This window comes from Pan paniscus, chromosome 10 (genome assembly GCF_029289425.2).
Source record: "Pan paniscus chromosome 10, NHGRI_mPanPan1-v2.0_pri, whole genome shotgun sequence".
Classification (NCBI taxonomy): domain Eukaryota; kingdom Metazoa; phylum Chordata; class Mammalia; order Primates; family Hominidae; genus Pan; species Pan paniscus.
The window spans coordinates 18,673,829-18,685,660 of NC_073259.2; positions in this window are offsets into that span (position 1 = coordinate 18,673,829).

The following is an 11,832-nucleotide window of genomic DNA, read 5'->3' on the forward strand; positions in this document are numbered from 1 at the left end:
ACAAAACAGATAAGGAAAGATGCATGCTGATTGTGTGGAGCCCAAGGGAAGGAGGGTTCTTGGAGTCTTACGTGGCTTTGTTTCTGAAAGGGAGACATGTGAAGCCTACTCCTGAGGCGGGAGGCTGGGGACATGACCATCAAGACCTATAATTGATAAACAACTAGGGGCTGGGTGCTGCACCTACATGCTGGGGAAATAGAAAATGAAGCAGACATGTGTCCCATCTTCTTCCACCTTTCAGTCTAGCTTGGAAATAAATCTCATACCTAGAGAAAATGGAGGATCTGTGGGATGTAGATGAGGTGGGAGCATGAATGCCTAGGGAGGGAAGAAGAAAGATTTTCAGTTCTTCAGCTCTTCCTCATGACCCTATCTCATGCCATGAGCAATTGTCTGGCATCTCCTGTGGGTTGGACCACTGCTGCATTTCTTACTTGCCAACATCACTTTGTCCCAAATGCCATTCCTTTGTTCCAGGACCTCCTTGTCTTCCATCTGGGGAACTGGAGGTGAGAAGCATTATAATAGCCTCTCTGCCTTTATCTACAATCTCTCCAACCTGTGCTTTATGCTGATGTCAGGATGGGCATTGATGGATGCTTCTATCACTGTCGGGGCAGGGAGGGCCAGAACACTAGCATAAGATGTCAATATGTCTATCCATATGTCAGGTCCATACTCAATTCAAGCTTCTGGTTAACTGCTGATCTATTGGCAACTCCAGTTCCCAATAAGTTCCTCATCTCCTTCTGAAACCACCTCAGCGTGGACTTAATCGTCCACATCACTGTCAGCATTTTGGTTAAAACCATTCAACAAGTCTCCAGGAAGCTCCAAACTTTCCTTCATCTTCCTGTCTTCTTCTGAGCCCTCCAAACTCTTCCAACCTCTACCCATTACCCAGTTCCAAAGGTGCTTCCACACTTTCAAGTATCTTTATAGCAATGCCCCACTCCTGGTACCAAATTCCTGTATTAGTCTGTTTTCACACTGCTATGAAGACATACTTGAGACTTGGTAATTTATATAGAATAGAGGTTTAATTGACAAAAAAGCTAACAAAGTGAGCCCTGATTCAAAAATAACTGTCTACACGTGGCACATGAGGGACTTTATGATATTAAGAGATTAATTAAACAACAGTGGATGGGGAGGAAGAACAGACTTTTGAGCTCTTCCCAATATAGTAATGTGTTCTAAAAATTTTCTTAAGTTGTTTGCTTGGAACTCAGAGTATATTTTTCCATGCGAAAAATTCAGAACTATTTTATTTATGATATGGGCTAAAAAGACTTCTGTAATCTAGCTTGGAAACTTAATAATCATTAAACTTATTTTCAATGAGATATGACTGTTTAAATTCTGAAACCTGGAACCCTCTGTTGCCCTGCAAATGCTTTAGGAAAAGAAGAGTGTGTCTGATGGAGGATAAGATGGAAAGTGAATATGGATCCATATTCAGAAGACACGGTTGCATTACAGCAAAGGAACAGCTTTTCGCTGGCCATGCTAAGCATTTGACATTGATGTGGGAGAACATGGCATTCAGTATGACTCTGTCTGGATATATATAGTTTTGTAAATTGGGTGTTCTTAAGTTGAGACTGCATGTTTCATTCCAAAATCAATCTTAGTTTTCCCACTTGCATTAGCATATTGTATTAGTCCGTCTTCACACTGCTAGAAAGACATACCCGAGACTGGGTAATTTATAAAGAAAAGAGGTTTAATTGACTCACAGTTCTGCATGGCTGGGGAGGCCTCAGGAAACTTATAATCATGGCAAAAGGGGAAGAGGTATGTCTTACGTGGTGACGGGAGAGACAGCGTGCAAGAGAAGGGAAAACTGCGTTATAAAACCATAAATTTTATAGAACCCACTATCCCAAGAACAGCATGAGGGAACCACCCTCATGATCCAATCACCTTCCACGGGGTCCCTCCCTCAACACATGAGGATTTGGGGGATTACAATTCAAGATGAGATTTGGGTGGGGGAACAGCCAAACCATGCTTAAATTCAGTTTATCTGGGAATTTTGAATGATTCCAACTCCTTAGTATAGACATTTACAGGCTTTTGGGCATTATGAAATCGTACTATTTTTAATTTGATTTCACCACTTCTCCTCTGTCTTATAAAAAGCTGACATCGAGCACATATGTACTTATAATTTTTAAGGTGAATCAAAAGTAAACCTGTTTTGAGTATTTGGATATAGTTTTGCAATAGCTCTTGAGGTTACTAGGGTGGCAAAATCAAGTTTGAGAATTATAATGCTAGATTTATGGGTGAAATGGATTACACTAATTAGTCTGACATTTAGTCACCTTGCTTTAAAAAAGCAAGGCAGTATTCTGGCAGTGATATTGAACTCCAGATTTCTTTCCATATACTCACTTATGAAATTTACTTCAACATGGCATACCAGAACTGACTACTAATTTCTTTCCCCAGAATAATTTAAATTCTTTACGTCTCATTGTATTCAGTACTTGTCAGAGCTCCTGGAAGGACAGATAAAAGATAAATGCAGACAATTATTCATTGCTCAGCTTAGGTTCATTTCAGCCGGTCATTCTCTTGACCTTACCCTGGACGTCCTTATTCCCCAGAACCACTCTTCCTAATTCAGAGGAATGTGCGTGGCTCCTAATTTCTGGAGCTAACACCCACTACCACCAGTTTTGAACTCCATGCTCTTTTTTATTTTCCAGATGGAGTCTTGCTCTGTCACCCATGCTGGAGGACAGTGGCGCCATCTCTGCTCACTGAAACCTCCTCCTCCTGGGTTCAAGCAATTCTCTTACCTCAGCCCCCCAAGTAGTTGGGATTATAAGCGTGTGCTACCACACCTGGCTCAATTTTGTATTTTGTATTTTTAGTAGAGATGTTGGCCAGGCTGGTCTCCAACTCCTGACCTCAAGTGATCCACCCACCTCGGCCCTCCCAAAGTGCTGGGATTACAGGAGTGAGCCACCGTGCCTGGCCAGAAGGCTGTGTTCTCTTAGCTCTTCAAGGATGCTCTATTGTTATTCTCCTTCTCCCTATATCTCTACTGGAGATTTTCTCTTGTGGGTAAAATATGCTTAAGTTTACCATATCTTAAGCAAAAGAAAACACACAAACAACAACAAAAAAATCACTCCTCTCTATACTAATACTTTGCCTCTTGGTCTCTTATTATCCGTCTCCACCAGGCCCTGTCTCTGGGGTCAAGGGTAAGAGCTCACATAGAGGCACACCGTATATCTACATATTTGAAAGTTGTATATCAAGTTAACAAGCCATTAAATAAAAGGTGTTCTATTGTCCTACCTAGAAGGTCAGGTTAAATTGAAAAAGCTCAGACTCCTTGGAGTCCTGGGGTAGAAGTCAGCTTACTGGGGGAGTGGGTGTCAGGCTCTCTGCTCATAGCTTGACTTTCTTCTCCCTCCCTCCTCTGCCCCATCTCCCACCATGAGAGACACGGAGTGCATATGAGTGGGTACTCCGGCCCACACATCCGAGAACAGCCCTCACCCCTGCCCCATCCTGCAGACAGCTGCCCCTGGGCCATCTCATAGGCCATCCCATAACACAGTCCACTCTCTATTTGACAGGCCCAGGGAGAGGGGCTTAGTCATGAGCATGAGGACATTTTGCCAGGGACTTTGGCAGCACGAGCAATCAAAATGCAGTCTGGCAGCAGGGTGTGGCCTCCAGGTGGGTGTGCTCCTTTGGTCCTGAGCCCAAGGACTTCTTGCTCCCGGGAGGGTGTGGCTGGAGGAGGGTTGGAGCAAAGCCAGGAAGGCACAGGCCTAGAGAAGGCCTCCTGCCTGATCTAAGGGTGCAAGGCTCTGGCCTCTCTTCCCACTCCCTCACCTCGGGCCTCCCTGGAGCCAATCAGCTTCTGCCCTCAGCACTCCAAAGTGATAGCTCTGCTGAGGATCAAGATTCACTTTATATTCTCCAATGCAATGGGCACTCTTAGCCTGTACCTTTTTGTTTTTTTCTTTGCCTGCTGCTTATTGTATCTTTGTATTTTGCATGGGTTTTAATTAAGTTTCCTATAATGAATGATCACCTATATTGGAATGAATCCAAAAACTGCATCTAGACTCAGATCAGTTTTCTGAAGCCAGGGCTGTAAGAACTACAAATTCAACTGAACCCCTGAAGTTCGCCTCCCTTTCTTTGACTTCCCCATCTCAGGAAATAGCCACCTATCACTTAGAATTACAGGCCAGATATCCAAGTGTCACTCACCATTCCTTCTTCTCCCCCATTCTTCACATTTAATTAATAACTGTATCTTGGTGATTCTAATACCCAAATATTTCTAGATTCTTTCCCTTTCTTTCCATTCCCTTCAGTGTGATCTTAGTTTAGACCTTTAATTGCATTTATTTAAAGTAGCTGAATAGGCTCATAAGAATTCACTGCTCCAACTAATTTTCCACTCTGTTGCAAAAACTGATTTTCTTGCAGTGCAAATATGAGCGTGCCATTCCCCTGCTTTTAATCCTTCATTTTCTCCTTCAGGTTGTGCAGGATAAAATTCAGAACTTGTCTATTGCTGCCTTTTCCCCCATGGCCACTCTATCCCAGGGCTAAAACACACACTTATACCATGTTGTGGGGGTTTTCCCCACATGTCATTTGTTTTTCTGAAGGTCCTTCCCCTGGTATCCGGCTACCTCATCCTGATTTCACAGGATCGGAGCACATCCCTCATCTCCGAAAGGGTGGCCTGATGCCCCAGGCCCTACTGAAATGAGCTTTGTCAATGTTTACATAATACCATATGTGTATTTCATCAGAGCATTTGTCACAGAATATTTGAGTAGTGGGTTAAACTGCATGCTTCTCTCACTGGACCATGAGCTCCAAGAGGGCAGGGAACTCATATTTCATTTCCTTTCCTTCAGCATTTAGCAGGATGCCTGGCAATTAGCAGATGTTCAATATAATTGTGTGAGAAGGGCTGGGGAAGGTGCTGGGACACATCATCACGGGCGACCGAACCGGTCCCCTGTGGCACTCACTGTTTCGGGGAATTGGACAGGTGGTTCCAATGCAGGCGGAGTGCCGTTGATGCTGAGAGAGAAGGGAGGAAATGTGCCTCTGGGGGTTGTCTGTTACTATTTTTAGGGTCATTAAAAGTGATTAAAGCCCTCTCTGTAAAAGTGTACACATATATTTTTTTTTCATAAAATTCTCCTAAAACATCCATGGGTTTCCTAAGTAGTACAGCCCTTAGGCCTGGGCAGAATGACCTCTGCTTTAGAGCATTGCATTTATTTAAAGTAGCTGAATAGGCTCTGGTCCTCATCCAGCTGTGCATACATTTAAGATGAACTTTAAGGGTGAATAAAATGTTGGAAGTTGTAAAGAAGTTGGAAGTTGAAAGATCAGCCAACAAAATCATAGCGATGGAAAAGCTGGCTGGAGCAAGTGACCCATTTGGAAAGGTAGACTGGGGGCTTTACTGCAGAAGGTCTTGACTCTCAGGGTTAGGAATTTCACAATGATTTGGAAGGATAATGGGAATTCCTAAAACGTTTTTGAGCAATGATATAACTGGAATGTGCTCTGAAAGGATGAATTTGGCAGATTATACAGGGGGTTGCAGGGGAAGTGAAGAAGGTGGAGAAAGAGTTGGGAGGCTACTGTAGTACTTGAGGGAAGAGGTAATAAGAACTGGACAAAGTGGGTGGGATGGGAATGGAAGAGATGAATATAATACAAAAGGTATGATTTAGATGTCATGTGATTCAGCAAGATTTCAGGGAGAAGGCAACAAAGATTACCCTGATTTACCAGACTGGAGTTGGGGGAACTGGCCACGCCATGAACAAAAGAGGGAAGCTGGAGGAAGAATTTGAAGGGGAAGATTATAAACTCAGATCTAGACATGTTAAGTACAAGGAGCTGGCTGGACATTTAAGTATCTTGCTCCTTAAAGTCTAAAGATGTCTTAGGTTACTTGTGAAGGGTTACTTTCCAGAGGGATCCTGGGGGTTCCCCAGAGCACCCACAAATGTAAGTCTCTAGGAGGCTGCACATTTCCCACATTTAGACTCTAGCTAGGTAAGCTTTTCATAGCACTTCCATCAGCCTGGGTCAACTCACTTGGGACTGACCTTATATCTGTTTGAATTCAGCTGTCTTTTGTTTTAAATTTTACTTTTAAATTGTTTTATTACCAATTTTAGCTCCCCCAAATTAGCATCACACTTTCTCCTTGTGTTAGTTCCAACCTGGATCCTGTAGGGGTGGACATGGGAGGGTGATGGGAGGACAGGGCATGGATCTGGGACACACTTGGAGTTTTAATTTAGTATCCCATGAAACTTCTTGTTTAAAATATCTGATTTGCTAAAATTTGCTTTTCAAAAATGTTGGCCTTTTACTAAATTTCCCTTTTCAACATTTTAAACATCTGCTTTAGTTTTAAAATGGCTGTCTTTTTTCTTTTTTTAAAAACATCTTTTACGTTTGTCCAAACTTCCCTATCCCTCAAAACAGAGGCTTCCGTTGGGCAAATTATTTTGATGTGAAATCTCTGAACAATCTCATTGGCAAGAGATCTGGAATGATGTCTGAACACAGGTAACAGTGATCTGGCATGGATGTAAATCAAAGAATATTATGAAAAACCCCATGTAATACCAGGACATATGAAGAAATATGAAGATGAGAGGCAATCATTCCTTTAGATTCTGCATTAGTCAGATTATGGTCTGAGTTATAGAGTACTATGTTCAGTGTTGGTCACCACTGTTCAAAGAGATGTGAAGAAATTAGAGTGATTGCAGAAACAAGCAACCAAGATGATTAAAGGGTTGGATAATAGGTTCCAGGATGAAAGATAAAAAGGTTTGTTGCTGTTTCCAGAAGAGAAGACTAAAGTAGAGCGTGATTCTGCAAGGTTTTTATAAGACATGGTTAACAGAAACAACATATGATGGAGAAAGATTGCGAGCAAAGCTAAAAGAAGAGAAAATGCCTCGTTTTGGATAAGTCAGGCCAGAATCAACCTTTTACCCTTTCCTATATCGTTACTAATTAATCACAACATTTTTTCCTGCAGGGCTTGGGCCAGCCATATAAAATCCCCCAAATGGAACTCCAGGCAGCCTCTCCCAGTTCTTTGAAATTTTTCCTTAGAAAGATAGCTGTTTTCTCCTCTATTTTGGGCATCGAATGTTTTGAGAGCTTGAGGCTTTACCAATGGATTTCTCAAAGATCTTTCTAGCACCATGATTCTACCAAATAATTTGATTAAATGAGTTTCACAAGGAATGGACTTAATCTGTAGATGATAATGGATCTAGGCCCTTTGACGAAACTGGGACATCTCTGGAATGCTTTTAGTGAAGGGATTGGAGACTTGGCTACTCTCTTAACACAGAAAGTTTAATTGTCTTCTCAAAGAAGCTCTTCACAGACAGCCTAGAAAGCCTCATAACGCTGGAAAAAAAGAAATATTTGGATGGAGCCAGAAGTAAGGAAAGAATTTCTACCAGGATCTCCTGTGTAGAATCTACTATTTGGCCCTGGAGAGGAAAACTGGGCTCTAGGAGGAACCTGAGCACTGATTGGCCGAGGAAGGCATTGAGATGCCAGAATGAAGCTAGTTGAAGTCTCCGCTTTTTCTGTAGCTCTTTATGTGTTGTTATGAAAAAGCCTGATGAACAGTGGTTTTCTGACACGAAGTTTGTGGGAGGTAAACAGTGATAAATGGCAGTTCAAGAAGCTGAAGGGCAGAAATCAATACTTGCTGTTACTCTGCAGTAAATTATGAGAAGCCTTCAATGAGAGGGACAGATGCTGTTTTTCCAATTGCATGGTTTGAACTTTAGTTGTTTATAAATTTTCTTTCTCCCTGTGGGTCTAAGTTTCTGTCTTTGCCATATATACCCTAAATGTATGGTGATAAATATCAGGCCACTTAAAAAGGTGGTAGGTAATTCACCATTAGTGTCTGAATTTTCTTCTCTACCATTGACTTTCTCTAACTTTTCTAATGATGATTAGCATAGTTTGTTTTGTCAAAGGACAGCCTTTGGACCACAAAATGGATGAAAATAAAATTAAAAAAAAAAGAGCTAAACTGCCTTTAAAAACCGTTAAGAATCTCTTAATACTAAGTTTCAAGGGCAGAGTCTTTCTCAGTGCCATTTGGCTCACAGACATGTATTCCAGAGCAACCAAATTTGAAATACAAAAATAAAAAAGATTTTACAAAAGCCATTTCTTCCAATGAGGTCAGCAACAATTCTCGTCATTTCTTTTTTAAACAAATTCATCATGTTCCACCAAGTAAGATATTTACATATACTAATTTGAAATTTCACTCCTGAAAAAATAATAAAGGAAAAAGTCTTCTGGGATATTTTTGCTGTTTTATGGCAGTTGTTGATCTTTAGTGTTTATTAATTTTTTAGTCTTTTCCTTATTTATATCCACCCCTCCCTGTTACAAAAAATAGACTAATTTCCCAAAACTTGAGCTAAGAAGTCTGCTGTTAGATGGTGCTCCTGTTTTATAGCTGCTGATTAGGCTGGCAATGAGGAGAAATGTACAAACGCATTGGAGGAGACTTCTTGCAGCCTGTCCATCACACACACATAGACAGCACTTCTGTTGCTGCTTACCTGAGACAGCTATGTGATACTTTCTAGGACAAGTTCAGATGCGAATCTGGAGTCATGATGGCAGAGAGAATATACACACCACACTGCTCCAGTGGTCTAGGGGCATTGCAATCACAGAGGGAGGAGCTGGCTCTTCCTGCCCCTTCTCTACTCCCTGCTCGCTAACTGCAGGTTCACCTGGCCAACCTACAGACTAACCTGTGAGGAGCACTCAGATGGGGGGAGAACCTCCTGCCAGATGTAATAACGATTATTTTGAAAGGCAGAGGGGAGAAAGAGGGCAACCAGGAGAACCTTATAAGACTTCAGGGCTTTCAGGCAAATAAATGATGGTTTGATGGTTTGAGGGGCTGTGACTTAGAGCCAGATCACACAGACTCCTGAGACATAATCCAGTCAACACCAAGCACACTTCCTTTGACTGTAAGTAACTTGAGTGCTTGTTCTAGGACTTTTGTCTCCTCTGTTTTCCCAGAACCAGACACGTTGCCTGGTTCATAGACACTGAGTAACATTACATTAGACCAATGAAAGGATGAAAGAATCCTAGGTTCTACTGAAGGAGAAATGGGCTTACACTGAAATATTGGGAAGAGAGGGTATAGAGCAGGAATTTATTGGCAAGGAACGTTGTTGTATTATTATAGGTCTGTTATGGGTTATTGATGAAGTGCCATGTAATCTAAGGAGACGCATCATCACAGCAGAATTTCAACCATTCTGGAATGATTTCAGTGGGCTGCCTGGAGAAAGGCATGAACTGACCACCGTAGGCTTTCATCCTTCCCTTGATGTTGATGATTCTCATTCTCAGGAAGGTGCCCTACACCCACCCCACCCCCAATTTTCTTGGAAAATTCTAATTTCCTACAGTCCCTGCAGTACAGAAGCCACTGATTCTGGACATTTTTGACAGTATGGTATTGGTATGGTATTGGTATGCTCTGAAAAAACCAATGCTTTTTCAGAGCAAAGACACTTTATCAAATACTATTAAATATTGATTACATGAAGTCCTCACTTAATGTAATCGAGGTTTTTCTCTTTTTTAATTTAAGAAAGAGTCTCACTATGTTACCCAGGCTGGTCTTGAACTCCTGGGCTCAAGGGATCCTCCTGCCTCAGCCTCCAGAGTACCTGGAGTTCCCACCGTGCCCAGTCACCAATAGGTTCTTGGAAACTGCAACTTCAAGTGTAACCACATACAACAAAGCCAATTTGATCACACGCTAATTGAGATAAATAAGAGTTAAGGTCCTGTGGCCTATTTTGAGCCACAAAAGCACTACCAAACTTCTAAATAAAGACCAAAACACTTCTTAAACGTTGAAATAAATATAAGCTATACAGACAATTAAGAAAGATTAATAAAAATAAGATAATTGATTACCCAATTATTTCAGTTCAGGTTTTGGATGGCTGGAGCCTCCTGCAGCAGCTCAGGACACAAGGTGAACTCGGACAAGACACCATCCCACCACAGGATGCGCTCACACCCACACCCACACCCACACTGGCACCACGTAGACAAGCCAGTTCACCTAATGTGCACAGCTTTGGGATGGGGGAGGAAAGTGGAGTACCCAGAGGAAACCCACACAGACATGGGGAAAGTGTGCGAACTCCACACAGACAGTGGCTCCACCTGGGAAGATATTTTATTTTTCTCATCAATGTTATAACAAAACGATGACGTTATTCAAGCACTGTCTGTACATTAATGGTGCCATCTGCTGAGATGCTTAAAAAACTAAAATGTGAGAAGGACCCAACGACCCCTCTGCCAAAAAATGGAAGTGCATCATTGTGTCTTGGTGCTAGCAAGTGTTGAGAAACAGAAGTTAAAAGCGTCTCCTACTTTTTTTTTTTTGCATTGGCGTCTGTTGACCTATATTGTGCATTCTGTGTAAATTTCATATGCCAGAAAAATCAAGAGTAAAAAGGTCATGAGAAGGCAGAAGAGTGGGTTGGAGACGACTCTGAATAAGAGAACCTGGGATAAGACAGTTTATTAAGATATAAGCAATGATTTCTGACTTTTTTCAGCCAGGAGATACATAAGCACAGAGGATGTGATATCAGTCTTGGATCAATAAGGGATCTTGTACAATGAGAAAAGTGATGCATTTTCATCTCCCAGGTGCCTCTCCACCCCTTCTGTCTGGGGGCTGTGAGGTAGGGAATCTGCTGGCTATTCCCTGATGGACCTCTCAGGGTTACTAGACCAAGAGGCAACCTTGAGGAATGCTACTCGTTAACCCAGTTAACAAATAAATTAAAATCCTTGTCCTAGTGGGTGTCTGATTTCCAGTCTGTCGTTTCACACGTTGACACTAGATGTCAGGGAAAGACTTAGCGTTCTACTTTGCAGGTCTCAGATCTCTTCAGCAGGAAGGAAGGCTGCCTGAGACAGAAATCAGGTATTGAAGACTGGCAGAGTTCCCACTGTGAGCCACTGGGGACACCAGGGCTCTTATGCCAAAAGATCACTATCCTGCTCACGCCCTGTTAGACATACTCTTGATGCTGTTAAAGCCCATAGACAGAACAGGTTAGATCAAGGTCATTTCATCAAAAAAGTTTTTTTTTTTTTTTTGAGCGGGGGGAGGGGGAATGAAAGTCATTAATTTACCCTTTCGATTTTATTATAAAAGAGATTCAATTTTACTTTTCAAAAAAGGACAGAAGGTATAACATGGTCGTGTTTTATAATCCTTTTCATTAGTAAATTAGGAAGGAGGTAAACCAGTTAAAAATTATATGGGAATCTCATAAGATCGTTCTGACGCTCTGTAGTACTTCCTTACATTTTGCAAAAATGACATTTTGTTTTAAATGATATTAAGCAAAAATGTGTTTTTACTGCAGAATAACTAAATCCTGACTTGCTTTCATTATGTTGCTATTATGATTCCCAAGGCTCTCAGCCCCTTCACAGGCTTCCTGATGTAACAAAAAACGATGGGCTTTTATAAAAAGTATGGATAACACATTCAAAAATTTTCCTTCTTCCTTCCTTCCTTCTTTCCTACCTTCCTTCTTTCCTCCCTCCCTCCCTCCTTTTTTCCTTCCTTCCTTCCTTCCTTCTCTTCCTTTTTTTTTAGCTTGCAAGAAGGCAATGTGAACAAACTGGAACCAGGAAGGATGGTGGTAAAGGACAAAGCCAGAAAAGGGTACAGGATTTCCC